The 19,814-nt window shown below is 41.7% G+C and overlaps 1 protein-coding gene across 5 annotated transcripts in view; it reads right to left on the bottom strand.

The window, feature by feature from the left end:
* The window catches only part of mfsd6b (major facilitator superfamily domain containing 6b), a 71,617-nt gene extending 52,010 nt beyond the window's left edge, over window positions 1-19,607 (bottom strand). The window contains exon 1 of one of the 5 annotated variants that reach the window (XM_078228598.1): window positions 19,300-19,607. The gene's annotated coding sequence lies outside the window, so the exon portion shown is untranslated. The other 4 variants (XM_078228600.1, XM_078228603.1, XM_078228601.1 and 1 more) reach the window with 4 other exon arrangements.
* Between the last annotated feature and the right edge of the window lie 207 nt (window positions 19,608-19,814).

Raw genomic sequence — 19,814 nt, 5'->3', positions numbered from 1 at the left:
ATCTGAAACAAGATTCAGCAGGTCTGGTAGTTTGATGAAAAGTCAAATGGACTCCAAACATTGACTCTGCTTTCTCTCCCTAGAGATGTTGTCAGACCTGCTGAGTTTTTCCAGCATTCTCTGTCCTTGTAGGAGGTTAATATGTTCACTTTTGGTATTCCATCATTGTGAAGATGAAATCGGCCTGGGTTCCTGATTAATATCCTCATGATTTCATAAACCTCTATATGGTCACCCCCTCATCCTCCTACATCCTGGGGGGAAAAAAACCCGGCCTATTCAGCCTCTCATAATTCAAACCTTCAAGTCCTGGTAATATCCTTGTAAATCTTTTTGCACCCCTTCCAGCTTAATAACATCCTTCCTATGGCAGGGCAACCAGAATTGTATGCAGTACTCCAAATGTGGCCGTATCAAAGTCTTGTGTAATTGTAACGTGATTCTGTACTAAATGCTCCAACTGGTAAATGTGCCAAGTGCTTTCTTCACCACCCTGTCTACCTGTAATTGTGCATGGGTGGGTGTCTGATAATTGTATGGCCACACGTACCCATTGGGTACCTACAATTGAATAGCATTTCAGTATTCACTGTAGGTACATAGTTCCTTGACAGTGGCGTCACAGGTAAACAGAGTGATGAAGGAAGCATTTGCACACTTGTGTTCACCGGTCAGAGCATTTAGTACAGGAGTTGGGATGTTATGTTACAACTGCACAAGACATTGTAAGGCCACATTTGGAATATTGTGTACAATTCTGTTTGCCTTGCTATAGGAAAGATGTTATTAAGCTGGAAAGAGTGCAAAAAAGATATACAAGGATGTTACCAGGGCTTGAAGGTTTGAATTATAAGGAGAGCTGAATAGACTGGGGCTTTTTTTCGTGGAGTGCAGGAGGATGAGGACTGACCTTAATAAAAGTTTATAAAATCATGAGGGGCATATATAAGGTGAATAGCCAAAGTCTTTTCCCAAGGATAGGGGAGTCCAAAACTAGAGGGCACAGGTTTAAGGTGAGAGGGGAAAGACTTGAAAGGGACTTGAGGGGTAACTTTTTAAAACACAGTGGGTGGAGCGTATATGGAATGAGCTGCCAGAGGAGGTGGTAGAGGCGGGTACAATTACAACAATTAAAATACATTTGGACAGCTATATGAATGGGAAACGTTTAGAGGGATATGGGCCAAATGCAGGCAAATGGGATTAGCTCAGTTCAGGAAACTTGATTGGTATGGACAAGTTGGACCGAAGAGCCTGTTTCCCTACATCTCTATGACTCTCTAATATATTTCTTGGTCAACTGACTGAGATAGTATGTGGAGCCTCAGGCCTATGGAACAATATCTCAGTAAAGAATAAATGCCTTTAGAATGGGAGAAAAGAAAACTGATGGACCAAAGGTAAAAACTGTGATGAACAATTTTTGAAATCCTTGAAAGTAATCTATAATTATGTAATCATTCTAATCCTTGACTCCTTTTTTTTATATAGTGAACAATACTCTTACTTAAATGTCAGCCATGTGTGGTTTGTTGACGGAGGGTTTTATATTATGACTAAAAATAACTTTGTCCTTCATTTTCCTTAAATAAACCAAGTAGGACTGCTTCACACTACAAGCAGCAGCAGCTGAAACCAAGCAAAAGACATGGAAAATGATAGTCCTTGAAAATTTCTTCTATTAATGGCAAAGGAACAAGGGTGAAATTCTTAAATGTGGAAACATTTCAGACAGCAAACAGTTGAAACTATAGCATATGCTAACTCCAAACACATTTCTGATCAATACTACACTTTAAATAAATGTTAAATATATAGAAAATTGTCATATTTTTAATTATACATTGTGACACCTTTGGGGGGAGGCAGTGATGTGGTGGTATTGCCACTAGACTCGTAGTCCAGAGACCCAGAGTAATATTCTGGGGACCTGGGTTCAAATCCCACCACTGCAGGGAGTGAAATTTGAATTAAATAAAACTATGAAATTAAAAGTCTAACGATGACCATAAAACGCATATGCTAAAACCCATTTGACTCACTAATCTGGTCCTTTAGGGAAGGAAATCTGCCATCCTTACCTGGTCTGGCCTATATGTGACTCCAGGCCCCCAGCAAAGTGGTTGACTCTTAAGTGGCCTGCCTGGCTACTCAGTTCAAGGGCAATAAGGAATGGGCAACAAATACCAGCCCAGTCAGTGATGCTGACATGATGAATAAAACTGAAGCTAGTTCAGTATTTTAAAAAAGATTTTCCATGGTTTTACAGGGAGAACTTCTATTCCATTCATTGATCTTTGCCAAGTTATATTTTATAGTTTGGATATGCAAATTCATCAATTTCTTGTTTGCTGTTTATGGTCACATTACTAAATGGTGACTTCAGAAAAATTCTCAGGCATCCAATGACCAGCACAAGACCAAGAATGACCATACACTGTTAGAATAATTTCTCCTTATGTTTCCATAATAACACAGGCATTGTATGTGAGATACGATGAGGATAATACATAACTCATAACCATCTCACTGGCTTTCCACTGCTTCATAAACAAGCTGAATCCTCTCTCAATAAATGCTTTATACACTGCCTTCAACAGGGGAACTATATTATTAATGTGGTCAGCAAGCAATAGCTTAATTTTTAAAAAAGCAATAAATATTCTTAAATAAAATCATCAATCTTTCTGGCCAACGTGGTGTTATATTGCCCCCAAGATGAACACAGACAGGGTTTGTTTTGGCAAATTCACTTGAGAATGAAGCCCTCTGCATTTCTGTCAAAGTTTCTTCTTTGATCAACCCTCCAAGAGGTAGTTTCAAGTTCACTAATACTGAAATTACCTTTTTCATCCTAGATTTATTCAATGAATGATCTGGCTTTCAATTCCTCGGCTACTGTGGTGGGATTATGAATCCAGGGCTGAAAGTCTCCCATCTCACCTGTTGCAGGAATCATAGTAGGTGAGATAGAAAATTTGGTGGTCCATTCAAAGGTCCATTGAGCTCAGGTGGGAATTTCTGGTCTTGGGGCGCTCGGGGCCGGAGGATCCCACCTCATGTCTCCCAATCATTCGTCCCAGCCTCTAGATTACTAGACCAGTTACATAACCATAATGCTACCATACCTAATGGTCAACATAATACCTTTTGAAGGGTGGATCTACCAATGAGGAAACCAAGGCTGAAATAGAGAGGGATGCATTCCCAAGTGAATTTAAAAAGAAATTTTAAAAAAATTTCTATTGACCATGTTTTAATGGCCTTTTAGTGGTTTCTATGTGGGGACAGAGTTTATCACACTCAATCTCAGTTAGATAGATAGATAGAACAGTACAGCACAGTATAGGCCCTTCGGCCCTCGATGTTGTGCCGAGCTTTGTCCGAAACCAAGATCAAGCTATCCCACTCCCTATCATTCTGGTGTGCTCTATGTGCCTATCCAATAATCGCTTGAAAGTTCCTAAAGTGTCCGACTCCACTATCACAGCAGGCAGTCCATTCCACACCCTAGCCACTCTCTGAGTAAAGAACCTACCTCGGACATCCCTCCTATATCTCCCACCATGAACCTTACAGTTATGCCCCCTAGTAACAGCTACATCCACCCGAGGAAATAGTCTCTGAACGTCCATTCTATCTATCCCCTTCATCATCTTATAAACCTCTATTAAGTCACCTCTCAACCTCCTCCGCTCCAAAGAGAAAAGCCCTAGCTCCCTCAACCTTTCCTCATAAGATCTACCCTCCAAACAAGGCAGCATCCTGGTAAATCTCCTTTGCACTCTCTCCAATGCTTCCACATCCTTCTTATGGTGAGGTGACCAGAACGGCACACAATATTCCAAAGGTGGCCTCATCAAGGTCCTGTACAGTTGCAGCATAACCCCACGGCTCTTAAACTCAAACCCCTGTTAATAAACGCTAACACACTATAGGCCTTCTTCACGGCTCTATCCACTTGAGTGGCAACCTTCAGAGATCTGTGGATATGAACCCCAAGATCTCTCTGTTCCTCCACATTCCTTAGAACCCTACCGTTGACCCTGTACTCCGCATTCAAATTTGACAAAGCAAAATGAATCACCTCGCACTTATCAGGGTTAAACTCCATCTGCCATTTTTCGGCCCAGCTCTGCATCCTATCAATGTCTCTTTGCAGCCTACAACAGCCCTCCACCTCATCCACTACTTCACCAATCTTGGTGTCATCAGCAAATTTACTGATCCACCCTTCAGCCCCCTCCTCCAAGTCATTGATAAAAATCACAAATAGTAGAGGACCAGCACTGATCCCTGTGGTACACCGCTGGTAACTGGTCTCCCCTCTGAAAATTTTCCATCCACCACCACCTTCTGTCTTCTATGAGATAGCCAGTTACTTATCCAATTGACCAACTTTCCCTCTATCCCAAACCTCCTTACTTTCTTCATGAGCCGACCATGGGGGACCTTATCAAACACCTTACTAAAATCCATGTATATGACATCAACTGCTCTACCTTCATCAACACACCTAGTTACCTCCTCAAAGAATTCAATCAAATTTGTGAGGCAAGACTTACCCTTCACGAATCCGTGTTGACTATCCTGGATTAAGCTGCATCTTTCTAAATGGTCATAAATCCTATCCCTCAGGACCTTTTCCATTAACTTACCGACCACCGAAGTAAGACTAACTGGCCTATAATTACCAGGGTCATTCCTATTTCCTTTCTTGAACAGAGGAACAACATTCGCCACTCTCCAGCCCTCTGGCACTATCTCCGTGGACAGTGAGGACCCAAAGATCAAAGCCAAAGGCTCTGCAATCTCATCCCTTGCCTCCCAAAGAATCCTAGGATATACCTCATCTAGCCCAGGGGACTCATCAACCCCAAGGTTTTTCAAAATCGCTAATACATCTTCCCTCAGAACATCTACCTCCTCCAGCCTATCAGCCTGTATCACACTCTCATCCTCAAAAACATGGCCCCTCTCCTTGGTGAACACTGAAGAAAAGTATTCATTTATCGCCTCTCCTATCTCTTCTGACTCCATGCACAAGTTCCCACTACTGTCCTTGACCGGCCCTAACCTCACCCTGGTCATTCTTTTATTTCTCACATAAGAGTAAAAAGCCTTGGGGTTTTCCTTGATCCGACCCACCAAGGACTTCTCATGCCCCCTCCTAGCTCTCAAAGCCCTTTTTTTTAGCTCATTCCTTGCTAACTTGTAACCCTCAATCGACCCAACTGAACCCTGTTTTCTCATCCTTACATATGCTTCCTTTTTCTTCTTGACAAGACATTCAACCTCTTTTGTGAACCATGGTTCCCTCACTCGGCCATTTCCTCCCTGCCTGACAGGGACATATAACGGACATTCAAGTGCAGTTGACATGTTGCACTTAAACCGGATATCTAAGAGCAGCTTGTTTCCACCCTTAAGCTTAAAATAAGACTCAGCAGCATAAAAGGGAAATCATGTGATATCCTCACTAACTAGTTGACCCAATTACCTGCAGTAAAAAAATACACACTGCATTAGCAGAACTGTCGCCCCAAAGTCCAAACTAATGTATTCACCATCAAAATTTCACTGCTTTGTTTTATAATGACTGTTAACTTTATTTATTTTTCCAGACCAGAATGTATAATGCTTCTATTACAGTGAAACAATTAAACCATACTCATTACAACAAGAGGTTGACAAAGTGGCATGTTAAGTATAAGTAAATTATACAAAATCTAAGTAACATTTAAAAAAAACAAAGATAGGTTATAATACCAAAAGAAAAATCAAGTAAAGGGAGTTTGAATATTTTGGAAGAAATAGAATGAGTGAATTACTTTGGATATTTAACATCATGACAGGTGTCTGAATTTCTGTAGTAATTCTATGGTTAGTAATGTTGCAACCACTGATGAAGTCAGGTCAGTTAGTTCATTCCGGGAGATTGAAACTGTGGCTGAAATGCAAATGAAGAGGGAAGTGTGATTTCAAATTTATAAACAGATATAGAAACCAAGGAACTAATTGGAAGGGAATACCTTGTGAATCTGTAAATCCTGTAATAAAATGGGCCTTAATTTGTGTGGTAAGATATCTAATTGTGTCTTCCTTTAATTAATCTTGTTTGCCCATTTAGGTTTTATATTTTTGTGAGGCTCGCTGCTGAAAATGTGAACTAATAGTGAGAGAAACAGGGCAAGCGGGCTTAGGTGAACAGGACAACTATGTATCACTTTACCCAGTTAGATGGAAGGATTGTTAATTTAAAAGCACAAGGACTGAGAAAGTGTAAATTAGAGCGAATGGACTGGGGCGGCACAATGGTTAGCACTGCTGCCTCACAGCACCAGGGATCCAGGTTCAATTCTGGCCTCGGGCCACTGTCTGTGTGTGGAGTTTGCACGTTCTCTTCGTGTCTGTGTGGGTTTCCTCCAGGTGCTCCGGTTTCCTTCCACAGTCCAAAGATGTGCGGGTTAGGTTGATTGGCCATGCTAAATTGACCCTAGTGTCAGGGGGATTAGCAGGGTAAATAAGTGGGGTTATGGGAATAGAGCCTGGGTGGGATTGTGGTTGGTGCAGACTTGATGGGCCGAATGGCGTCTTTCTGCCCTGTAGCGATTCTATGAATTTCAAATCAGCTCCAGAAAGAAAAATAAAGAAATTGAAAGAGAAGGGAAAAATTCGGGCAGAAAGATTTTTTAAAAATTACTTTCAATATATAGATTTTTGGTATCTCCAGCAACAATTAAAACCTGAAGGAAGGAGACTCCACATGTGTGATAGATAGTTTTCAGTGCCAGAGACGTTGACTGATAGTAATTAAAACTTATCATGTTACTAAAAAGGTACTTAGACTGGTATGGATTTGACTTAACTTTCTACAGTGGGTTTAGTTCAGATCCACTGTACAGATACAGCAACTTTGTGTGTTCGATGTATTTGAATGGTGAGGAGGGTGGCAAGATGCCATTTCTCGTGCAACAATATTATACAGACAGCAACTTTTGGATTTCCATGTTTAATCACACATTTGCCCATGTTTGAAGTTGCAGTAGCATTTGCACACAAATAACAGTTGGTGCTATTAGCCTTGCCATTATTTTGGGTCAATGCGTTCCCTATTGTCCAGAGTCATTCTCATATTCTAGTACCACGGAAATTAACACTCAGACCTACAGCACAAAAGCCTTCAACTCTCAAATATGACAGGTATGCCATTCAACTTCCAATGTATGTATGATGTACGCTGCACAATGATGTCAAACTACCTGGAGAAGAGTAATTCATCGCTGAAACCAAGAAGTGCAGCTCAAATACTGTGACTACATGACAGGTCAGACATTGGGAATTAAGAGTTAAATAACTACCCTCCTGACTCCTAAAACCTGTTCCCATCTATAAGGCATGATGTCCAGGGACTGATGGATTACTTACCTGAATATGGCTCCAACAACACTTAGGCAACTTGACATAATCAAGGACAAAGCAGCCTGCTTCATCAGAACCCAATCACCCAATTTAAACAGTCCTCCCTCTGCTACTGTGCGTCAGTGGCAGCGATGTGTACCACAGGTGTATACCACAATGGCAGCAGTGTTTAAAAGTTTAAAGAAAGTAGACTTACATTAACACTGCAATGAAGTTACTGTGAAAATCCCCTAGTCGCCACACTCCGGCGCCTATTCGGATACATTGAGGGAAAAGTTAGCGTGGCCAATGCATCTAACCAACACGTCTTTTGGACTGTGGAAGGAAACCGCAGCACCTGGAGGAAACCCACGCAGACACGGGGAGAATGTGCAGACAGTGACCCAAGCTGGGAATCAAACCCAGGTCCCTGATGCCTACACCATGGGTGTAGGTGTAGATCACAATTTCTAAGTCTTTAGGACTCAGAGTTTGTGCTGTCATTCCCTTCTGTGCACAGGTCAACAAAGCCCAACATCAGCAAATCTGAATTGTACAAAATCACTTGCTAATGAATATGAATCATAGAACCATACAGCACATAAGAGGCCCCTTGGCCCATCAAGTCCACACCGACACATTAGAAACACCTGAACTCCCACATAATCCCATCTGCCAGCACTTAGCCCATAGTCCTGAATGTTATGATGTGCCAAGTGCTCATCCAGACACTTTTAAAAATTTCAACTGCTCTGTCATGGGTAACACCTTCCAAACTGATTCCATTTACAGATATCAGGCGATCACCTGGATTCAACGATCGGTCAAGCTCTGCTGGGCCTCCTGGTATAATTGTAGTGACAATTGGGCAGATAAATGGAACTCACACTTTATAAGTTTTTTAGCTTTGACAAAAGGTCATCCGGACTCGAAACGTCAGCTCTTTTCTTTCCTTACAGATGCCGCCAGACCTGCTGAGATTTTCCAGCATTTTCTCTTTTGGTTTCATTTTATTAATCTTTCCACTTCAGGGTAGTGTGTTATCTGTAAATAAATATGAATGATAAATTTAGCCTGTATGTAGTAGTCTAGTGAAGTGACAAAAATTCCCAAGTCCAGTTTGCCAGTTTTTTCTCCCCAACAATCTGAAAACCTAAATCTGCCTCTACCATCCTCCCATGCAGCGCACTCCAGACCATCCCCTGGGTAAAATGTTTTTCCTCACATCCCCCCAAACCTCCTGCCCCTCACCTTGAACCTATGTCCCCTCGTGACTGACCCTTTAACTAAGGGTAATAGCTGCTCATAATCTACTCTGCCCACGTCTCTCATAACCTTGTACACCTAATCAGGTCACCTTCAGTCTTCTCTGCTTCAATGAAAACAACCCAAGCCTACGAACCTCTCTTCATAACTTAAATGTTCCATCCCAGGCAGCTTCCTGGTAAATCTCCTCTGCCATACCGTCCAGTGCAATCACATCCTTCCGATAATGTGGTGACCAGAACTGCACGCAGTGCTCTAGCTGTAGCCTCCCAAAGTTCTATACAGCTCCAACATGACTTCCCTTGATTGATAAAAGCAAGTGTCCCATATGCCTTTTTCACCACACTACTAACATGTCCTTCAGATTTCATTGATCTGTGGACAAACACACCAAGTTCCCTTTGTTCCACAGAACTTCCTAGTGTCCTACCATTCACTGAATACTTTCTTGTCAGATTACTCCTTCCAAAGTGTATCACCTCACACTTTTCAGGGTTAATTTCCATCTGCCACTTATCTGCCCATTTGACCATTCCATCTATATTTTCTTGTAGCCCAAGACACTGCCTCACTGCTAATCATCTGTCCAATCTTTGTATCATCCGCAAACTTACTAATTCTACCCATCACATAGTCACCAATGTCATTCATATAAATGATGAATAATAGGGGGCCCAACATTGGTCATGCCTTTCACCTTCTTCTGTCATCTCATTATGCAGAGAGTACACTTCACTCGACTACTACATACAGGCTAAATCTATCATTCATATTTGTTTACAGATAACACACTATCCTGAAGTAGAAAGATTAATAACATGAAACCAAAAGAGAAAATGCTGGAAAGTGTCAGCAGGTCTGGCGGCATCTGTAAGGAGAGAAAAGAGCTGACGTTTCGAGTCCAGATGACCCTTTGTCAAAGCTATAAAACATAGAAAGTGAAAGATATTTATACTACAGGGTGAGGGAATGAAAGATGAGTCATAGCCACAGAAACCAGGGGAAAAGACTGCTAATGGTAGTCCATAGAGAGAATAAAGGGTGTGAATGGCCAAATGGCAGAGAAGCTAAAATCAGAGGGTGAGCTGTGACAGATGAAGATGTTTGCCGGGGGGGGGGGGGGGGGGGGGGGGGGGGGCAGCGGCGGTGGTGGAAATGGGTGGGAGAGAGATAAAATTTAGAAAAAAGGGGAAAGGTGAAACAAAGGCCGAGAAAAGGTAAGGAAAGGAGGATAAAGTAGGGGGAAAGAGTGGGGGCGGGGGGGGGGGGGGGGGGGGAAGAAAAACTAAGACAATAAAGAAATAAAAGGTAGAGAACAGTAAAAAAATAAAATAAAATAAAAACAAAGGGGTCGAGGTGGGGTAGAGTTAATCATCTGAAGCTGTTGAATTCGATGTTGAGACTGGAAGGCTGTAAAGTGCCTAGCCGGAAGATGAGATGCTGTTCCTCCAGTTTGCGTTGAGCTTCACTGGAACATTGCAGCAGGCCAAGGACAGAAATGTGGGTATGGGAGCATGATCATGTTAAAATGGCAAGCAACCGGAAGGTCATGGTCCTTTGCTGAGCACCATCGCTCTGTGCGCAAATACCCAGTCTACGCTTGGTCTCTCCGATATAGAGGAGACCACATTGGGAGCAGCGAATGCAATAGACCAAATTGAAAGAGGTGCAAGTGAAACACTGCTTAACTGGAATGAATGTTTTGGACCTTGGATGGTAAGCATGGAAGAGGTAAAGGGGCAGGTGTTACACCTTCTGCGATTGCATGGGAAGGTGCCATGAGTGACGGGAGAGATGTTGGGTATAGAGGAGAAGTGAATAGGTTATTCTGGAGGGAATGGTCTCTGTGGAATGCTGACAGAGGGAGTGAAGGGAAGATGTGTTTGGTGGTGGCATCACACTGGAGTTGGCGAAAATGGCGGAGGATTATGCTTTGCATGCGGAGGCTGGTGGGGTGAAATGTGAGAGCAAGGGGGACTCTATCTTTGTTCTGGGAGGGAGGGGAAGGGGTGAGGGTCATGGTGCAGGAAATGGAACGCATGCTGTTGAGGGCCCTGTCAACAACTGTAAATGGGAATCCACGGTTGAGGAAAAAGGAGCACATATTAGAAGCACCATTTTGGAAAGTGGTATCAGCAAAACAAATGCGATGGAGGTGAAGGAGCTAAGAGAAAGTGATGGAGTCCTTATTGGATGTAGGGTGCGAAGTGCTGTAATCCAGATAGCTGTGGGAGTCATTGGGCTTGTAATGGATATTGGTAGATAGTCTACTGCCAGAAATGGAGACAGAAAGGTCAAGGAAGGGAAGGGAAGTGTCTGAGATGGACCAGGTGAAGGCGATGGAGGGGTGGAAACTGGAAGCGAAGTTGATGAATTTTGAGAGGTCTGGACAAGAGCATGAAGCAGCACCAAAATAGTCATCGATGTACCGGTAAAGGAGTGGTGGGAGGGGACCCGGGTAGGCCTGGAACAAGGAATGTTCCACAAACCCCATTAAAAGACAAGTGTAGCTAGGACCCATGCAGGTACCCATTGCTACTCCACTGATTTGGAGAAAGTGGGATGAGTTAAAGGGGAAGTTGTTGAGAGGTAGAATGAGTTCAGCCAGGCGGAGGAGAGGTGGTGGATGGGAATCGTTCAGGCTTCTTTTCAAGAAAGAAGCGAACATAATAACATGATCCTTAGTATAACTATCAAAAACAGACTCTGAGATGCTTCAGGTTTTCACTGAGTTATCTAATTGAGAGATAGCACCGTCACAAGTATACTTTGTTGAATTTAGGAATTCAGTTTAGTGAATGATGGACAGTATAACTTGCAACAAGCCAATTTATTGTATTAATTCATATCAAATCATAATGCTTCTCTCACTTTAGAAACATTTTTAAAGAAACCTACTCATGTTGCCAATTGACACCTTGGCTGGACTTTACAGTAGTAATGATTAGAACATTGGTAGCATTGGTTGTCACTACTCTTCTGTAACTGACAGCAACTTTTGGAGTTCACACATGCAGTTAAGTTAGAAATCCATAAATTGCTGTCAGGAATTCCATGCTAATCCATAACAGTATCCTGTTGAAGTCCCGACTAATTGCAGTTAATTATAAATCACTGCCCTTTTGTGCTACTAGTCTCACTAATAAAATTCTTGAAGGCCCCTTGTTGAGTAAGGAGTAACTGCATTTTGAACAGCGTATTAAGCTCATAATTACTGTTAAACAGCCTCTTTGGCCTAAAAACTTTTTTAAATCTATAGAATGTTTACATTTACATAGTGATTAATTTTTAAAATAATGAATACTTCTTTAAAGTTCGTTAATTACATTTTAGCCTCGACCTTAATCCCACTTGTATACTCCATTTTCTTTTTCATTTTGCTCTCAATAAAATGATTTAAAAAGTGAAGGACCGTCAGTGCACTTTACTTTGCTGTCTGTGAGAATACGTCAATGTCATTGGCTCTTTCCCCTGCTTGATGATACCACTGTCGCTGCATGCCTGGAGATCCCCTTTCCTCAGTAGTCAATTCAAACAAAAGTCAGGAAAGGAGAAATCCATGCTACAGAGACTGCTGGAACTATGTGGGAAGCTGTCATCGGAGTCAGCTTTGTTGCTGATAGCAAAATCTGGTCCAACAACTCCTAAATTAATTTTTCTGGTTACTACCAATGTCTTGCCACTTTCAGTCTTAACACAAACAACGACAAAGACTGCAAAAGGCATCATGGCTTCAAAAACTTACATTCTCTTAACAATATATTCAACTTGTAAGCACAAATACATAATATGCTTTTGACACGTTACTGCAAGCCTGGAATTATTTCTTCTCCAGATCAATTTGAGCTATTTTTTGAAATTTCTGAGTGCGTACACACAATATTGATCATTGCACAATTCATTAGAACTGCTCCAAAACATTTCACAGGAGATCAAGAAGTGACAAGAGGTATCACAAATAACCTGTGTACATGTGAATGAACCATCGTGCTACTTAAACTGATCTAACAGGCTCTGCAATTCGACCAGCTGCTTTTATATTTCATTTACTGCATTGTGAACACATCATGCTAAATGACTGTGACATGGGCGCAGCATTGCAGTTGTTAAGAATGACAAAAAACATGAGCACTGGATCAAACAAAGTGATATAAATTTGGCATCTTTAAAACCCTGGAAGAATAAACAGAAATACTGAGCCAAATCAAAACCAAACAATATACGTGAAACATAAGTCTTTTTTAAACTGTCATTCAAACATCAAGCATCATTTTGTGTTGTCATTTAAAATTTAGGAAACATTCTTCTGCATACTTTCACATCACTGGCAGCAGACATATGTTTAAGTGTCAAATACAAATAGAATAGAATGTGCACACAATATTGGCAACCAGGCAGCTATTACTTTGGCACAGAAAACATCAAAAATGGAAATCCTCAGATTAGTATAAAAGTTACTTACGAAGATAAGAAATAGCAGAAGTAGGCCATTCGGCCCCTCGAGCCTACTTCACTATTCAATAAGATCATGGCTGATCAATTTGTTTCATTTTCCACATTCCCATCTATCCTCAGTGGCCTTTGATTCCCTTGCTTAACAATAATCTATCTACGTCCACCATAAAAATGTTCACCAACCCTGCCTCCACCACCTTCTGAGGCAAAGGGCGGAATTTTGATGACGGACCATGAAAAGGTCCGTTGACCTCAGATTTTCCAGACTTGGGGCGAGCGCTGCCAGAAAATCCCATCCCAAGAGTTCCAAAGTTGCACAACCCTCAAGAGAAAAAAAATTCTCCTCATCCGTGTCCTAAAAAAGTGACCCCTAATGTTAAAACAATGCCCAAGTTCTGGACTCACTTACAAGATGAAACGCTCTTTCCAAGTCCACTTTGTCAAGAACATTCAGGATCATGTATACTTCAATCAATTCACCTCTCACTCTTCTAAACTCTAGTAGAAACAAGCCCAGTCTGTCCAACTTTTCCACTAAACAACCTCCAAACACTTACATCCTTCCTTAAATAAGGAAACCAAAAGTGCACACAAAATTCAAGATGTGGTCTCACCAATGCCCTGTATAACTCAAACACAACATTCTTACTTTTCTGTTCAATTCCTCTCGTGATAAAGGTTAGCATTCCATTAGCCTTATTAATTATTTGCTGTACTTTTATAATAACTTTTTGTGACTCATGCGCTAGAACACCTAGATCCCTCTGCACTTTGGAATTATGCAGCCGTTCTCCATTTAAGTAATACTCTGCCTTTTTTCCTGCCAAAGTGAACAACTTCATATTTTTCCACACTATATTCCATCTGCAACCATCTAACCTTATGTCTTTTTCACAACATGCTTTCCTACCCATCTTTGTGTTGTTGTCTGCAAATTTACCTACCATGTATTCACTCCTCTCATCTAAGATCAATGATGTAAATTTTAAAAAGTTGAGGCCCCAGCCTAGACCCCTACGGGACTCCACTCATCACACCTTGTCAATCAGACAAAGACCCATTTATGAACACTGTTTTCTGCCAGCCTGCCAATCTTCTATCCATACAAATATATTAGCCCCACACAATTAATTCTTATTTTCCACAATAACCTTTAATGCGGCACCTTCTCAAATGCCTCGTGGAAATCCAAGAACAACGCATCTACAGGTTCCCCTTTATCCACGACGCATGTTATTCCTTCAAAGAACTTGGATCTTCAGCAGTACTCTTTTTAAATATTTTCATATGTTTGTTTGAATATAAATGTGGCAAATCACAGTGGACACCATTGGTAATCAGTAGTTCTTTACCCTGGGAAGCTGCGGAAGTTGATTCCTTTAACATTTTCGAGGCTGAGATCAACAGATTTTTAATCACTAGGGGAATTAAGGATTACGGAGATAAGGTAAGAAAGTGGACTTAGTGGGTGTTAGATCAGCCATGATCTTATTAAATGGTGGAGCAGGCTCAAAGCACTATTCCTGTTCCTATTTGTTATGGTCTTGTGGTCTTGCAAAGCCACGTTTATTTGGAATCTTCTTTAACTCTTCCCCACCACAATAGATGACAAATAAGTCTCAGGATATCACAACATGAAACATATACTTCCTAATCAAATGGTGACAGCATCTTACTCCCTCACCTTCCATAGATGTGCTGTGTTTGAGACCTTATTACTGAGTTTGAAACTTATAATGTCCAAGTGCTTGATTATTTTAGAGGCGTGTTCATATAAGTCCCATGATAGCTAGTAGTTAACTCTGTTCAGATGTATACAAAGTCTTGAAATTTAAAGTGCTTTGCATGATCATAAGATGCCCCAAAGTGCCTCACAAACAATTAAATATTTTTAAGCTGTAGTCATATAAGCAAATGATGCAGCCAATCTGTCACAAAAAGCAATGAGATAATAACCAAATAACCTGCTTTCGTGATGATCAGTTGAGTAATAAATATTGTCTGGGGAATCAAGGAGGTCTGCCCTGTTCTTCCTCGAATAATACCATGGCATCGTCTATGTCTACCTGAGAGGGAATGTAAGACCTTTGTATGACATTTCATCCAACAGCCATAATAGTGACTACAGTTCAAAAGTATTTATTTGGTTGTAAAGCACTGCAATGTTCCTAGCTCATGAAAGGTGCTGTTTGAAGGTAAGTTTATCTTTCTTTTCCTGTACCTGCTGGTTTCTTGAATCTCATTGCAGCTTAAATAGTTGTCTATTTGTGTAGAATTTGGTCAGGTAGGGAGTACTTTTACAATTCAATTTCTGCAACTTGTAAAACTACATGCACCAGGAATACAGATTGGGGAATGCAGGGGTGACTTGCCCTCCATTTGTCTATGCATTTATTTTAATAGGTTCATTGAGCAGTGCATAATTAGCACCCACGTAAAATGCTGATAGATTTTGTAATGCCTTTGCACTTCTTGTACATTTCCATAATTGCTAAATTTGTGTTTTGTTGACAAAAATGGGGGAGGGGGTCAATATCCTGTGATGGATACCAAGAAATAAGACAGGAAACTGAGATTATGGACACTGTGTGATGGTTGTTGAAGTTGGTGCTCATGAAATGATAGAGGACAGTAGTCCTGTTTACCATACAGAATACTTCCTCTTCCCAGGGTCAAAGGTAGGGTTCTGAAGACTGTGGACGAACAGAGAGATCTTGGGGTCCATATCTACAGATCTCTAAAGGTTGCCACTCAAGTGGATAGAGCTGTGAAGAAGGCCTATAGTGTGTTAGCTTTTATTAACAGGGGTTTGGAGTTTAAGAGCCGTGGGGTTATGCTGCAACTGTACAGGACCTTGGTGAGACCACATTTGGAATATTGTGTGCAGTTCTGGTCACCTCACTATAAGAAGGATGTGGAAGCGCTGGAAAGAGTGCAGAGGAGATTTACCAGGATGCTGCCTGGTTTGGAGGGTAGGTCTTATGAGGAAAGGTTGAGGGAGCTAGGGCTGAGGGGAGACTTAATAGAGGTTTATAAAATGATGAAGGGGATAGATAGAGTGAACGTTCAAAGACTATTTCCTCGGGTGGATGGAGTTATTACAAGGGGGGCATAACTATAGGGTTCATGGTGGGAGATATAGGAAGGATATCAGAGGTAGGTTCTTTACGCAGAGAGTGGTTGGGGTGTGGAATGGACTGCCTGCAGTGATAGTGAAGTCAGACACTTTAGGAACATTTAAGCGGTTATTGGATAGGCACATGGAGCACACCAGGATGATAGGGAGTGGGATAGCTTGATCTTGGTTTCAGATAAAGCTCGGCACAACATTGTGGGCCGAAGGGCCTGTTCTGTGCTGTACTGTTCTATGTTCTAGAAGGAGCAGAAGCTGAGGTGGAAGCCACAAGGACACAATAAATTGTCGCTAATCTCTGTAATTGTGCGTGTGAACCACAGGTATCCTTGCAGCATAGGCGTTGTTCTTTAACTGGACCTCTAGTGATTCACATGTTTTGAAAGGCAGAAGTCTTCCAACAAATAAAGATAGGTGTGCTTATAAATGTGGGTGTTAGGGTAATGCTGAGTGAACAGAGCCCACCTTCTGATGTAATCTGAGCTGCCTAGTATCTACCTGATGTGGAGATGCCGGCGTTGGACTGGGGTGAACACGGTAAGAAGTCTCACAACACCAGGTTAAAGTCCAATAGGTTTATTTGGTAGCAAATACCAGATGGTATGAGAGGGTACCACAAAATGGTATTTGCTACCAAATAAACCTGTTGGACTTTAACCTAGTATCTACCTACCAGTACTCTGCTTTTTCTTCCAAAACACAATAGGGGAAATTTCCATGAGACAGCCCATTGGGCCAACAATAATTTGGGCAATCACCCAAAAATGAGAAGGGCTAAATACATAAAACAAATCCTTCTTAGCAACTAGGTACTCACACGAGAAAAAAAAGGGAAAACAACACAAAAGCTGGGAAAATATAGCCAAAAGTCATTTTGTACAACATTTTAATATAGCTCTTAGCCACCCTGGATGTCCATTTTATATGAGTCAGTTTATGACTCAGCATTATCTCGGCACAAACTCTACAAAATCATGTGGAGGTCCAAATCTGGACCGCATTTAAATGCTGAAAACCAGCAAAGTGATGTGCAATTCCAGCCCTCTTTGAAAATCTGATTGGAAATTATAGGTACAAGTGCTCTCCACTCATATCCCTGATCCACTGAACTTATACCCCCCATATCATGTATCACTAATTAGAAAATTCAGTCAAAAAAGTTGGAAGACTGGCAGGATTCAGTCCAAATTTGCTGATTTGAATTGTTTTTATCTTTTGAATAGCTCTAAACTATAGTTCCTGAGCCTAAATTTACTACATTTAACAAAAAGGTTGACAGACTATTGTAAACTGTTGTACATTTTCTCAACATGTCCAGGAAAGTCAAATAAGCACATGAAGGAGAATGACTAGAAGGATATGTTAATTTGGTTAGCTGAAGAGGGATAAAAGGTTTGCATAGAGCATAAATACAGCATTGACTAGATGGACCTGTTTCTATGCTGTTAATTCCATGCAATTCTACATCATTTATAGGATACTTGTGAATATCAATACCTGCTTCTGGGTCAGGCTGGCCTTGAGCAAGAGACCAGTAGTTCACAAGGTTCCTTGCAAACCTGTGACCACCACCTCCTAGCAGAGGAAGGTCAGTGGGTGTTATGGGAACACCACTACCATCACCCACAAAAGTGCCCCACCAAATCACACACCATCCTAACTGGATTTATTGCCACTCCTTCACTGTTGCCAGCTCAAATTCCTGGCACTCCCTTATCTAACATGTTTGGGATCATATCTTCCACTATCCGGCTGCACAGCGAGTGTCTCAACAAGAAAGCTCACCACCAACTTCTCAGGGGCAACCTGGGAGGGTAATAGGTCTAACAACACCAGGTTAAAGTCCAACAGGTTTATTTGGTAGCAAAAGCCACTAGCTTTCGGAACAGGCTGTTCCTTCGTCAGGTGGGTGGGAGTTCTTGCTGGGAGCAGAACTCCCACCCACCTGACGAAGGAACAGCCTGTTCTGAAAGCTAGTGGCTTTTGCTACCAAGTAAACCTGTTGGACTTTAACCTGGTGTTGTTTGACTTCTTACTGTGTTTACCCCAGTCCAACACCAGCATCTTCACATCAGGGTAATAGGTGCCAGCAACGCCCACGTCCTGAGAATGAATAGAAAAAAAAACATACCTTTTCCCCTGCCTTTGTTCTATAAACTTGCCAGGAAATCATTAACCAATTTATTAAAAAATCTACCCACAAGAAATAGAGATTATATAATTCGATGTTACAGAATTTGGGCGCCAATGTATTTCACTTGGAGCCTTACAGTCTGCAAGAAGAGCAAATGAGATTATTGGCTCTTTCTAATTGCTTCCCTTAAACATTGCAAAGACCGCTGACTGTTTATCTTTCTCTCATCTTGCTGCTCTTACGTTTGCGGAAGTCCGGATTGTGGTTTACATTCTAGGCGTGTTACTTAATCACAAACTACCCACCCAGCAATACAAAGGAAATTTACCTTTAATTTTAAACCCACCCCGCATCTCTCCCTTGAGAGTTGTGGCAGGTGCATTAGTGTCCCCATTTCAAGCCAAACTGCAGCATTACAAAGAAAAAGAGTTTAAAAGGTTACATTTCTTGTCGGGAAAAAACACCCATTTCAACCTGCCGACCTGCCTGGACCCGTTGGGATTTTGGGAACCCTCTACCACTTCTGGGACCATCAGAACTGTACAAAGGTTTCATGATTCAGTTTATTCCTCTTAACATTACACTTAAACAAAGCGGATCTTACCAGGAAATAAAAGCAAGATTTCCGATAGTAAAACAGACATTTGATGCTTTACCCCAGAAGCCACACTTATAAAGTTTTTAATATAATGCCACTCAAATATTAAAACTCTTATCAAAAAAGTGCCATTTCAAAAAGCGATGGCTTGTAATTTCTACGCAGGTTATATTCACAGATCATATTTCACGAAGCCTGCTGCATTCTGGATTAATTTCAATCGCAATCAACATCCCCACCCCCAGTCATTTTATAATATTTAGCTAATCTCTCCAAGTCCCAGCACAAACCAAGAGGTCTGACAGATCTCACCTTATAGGTAAGGTAAAGAGAGCCGAGCCCTCTCTCGGTAATATCCTGATAATGTGATTACTAGTCACTCTCAGGCTGCCCGTTTGCCATCTGACAGAAAGGCGCAGCACTCAGCGTATCCATACCGGCGGACCAGGCAATTTTGATAGGGAATCGGGCTTTTTGCGTTGCTGGTATCAATGCTCGCTGGTGGATTGTCTTGGGCGCGACCTGAGCACCGAGACGTCAGCGCCGGCGTCAGGGCCCACCTGTAACACGGGGAAGGTTGAGCGGAGCTGTGGAGGCAGGAACTGAGCACTGCATTGTGTGCCAGCGAAACTGCACACTGCACTGCAAAGTGCTTCGCCAGCCGCAGCAGCACGGTGCACCAGAACACAGCGCAACCCATGCCCTACAGCACAGCATTCAAAAATTACAGTAAAGTGATCACTAATAGTCATCAAAGTTTCAGCATTTTTAAAAAATGTATTCCTTTCTCAGAGTTACAAAGCCAATGCTCAGATTGGACAGGATCC

This window comes from Mustelus asterias, chromosome 14, assembly GCF_964213995.1.
Source record: "Mustelus asterias chromosome 14, sMusAst1.hap1.1, whole genome shotgun sequence".
Taxonomy (NCBI): domain Eukaryota; kingdom Metazoa; phylum Chordata; class Chondrichthyes; order Carcharhiniformes; family Triakidae; genus Mustelus; species Mustelus asterias.
Note: the sequence above shows the minus strand (reverse complement) of the source record. Positions and strands in the feature narration are given on the sequence as shown.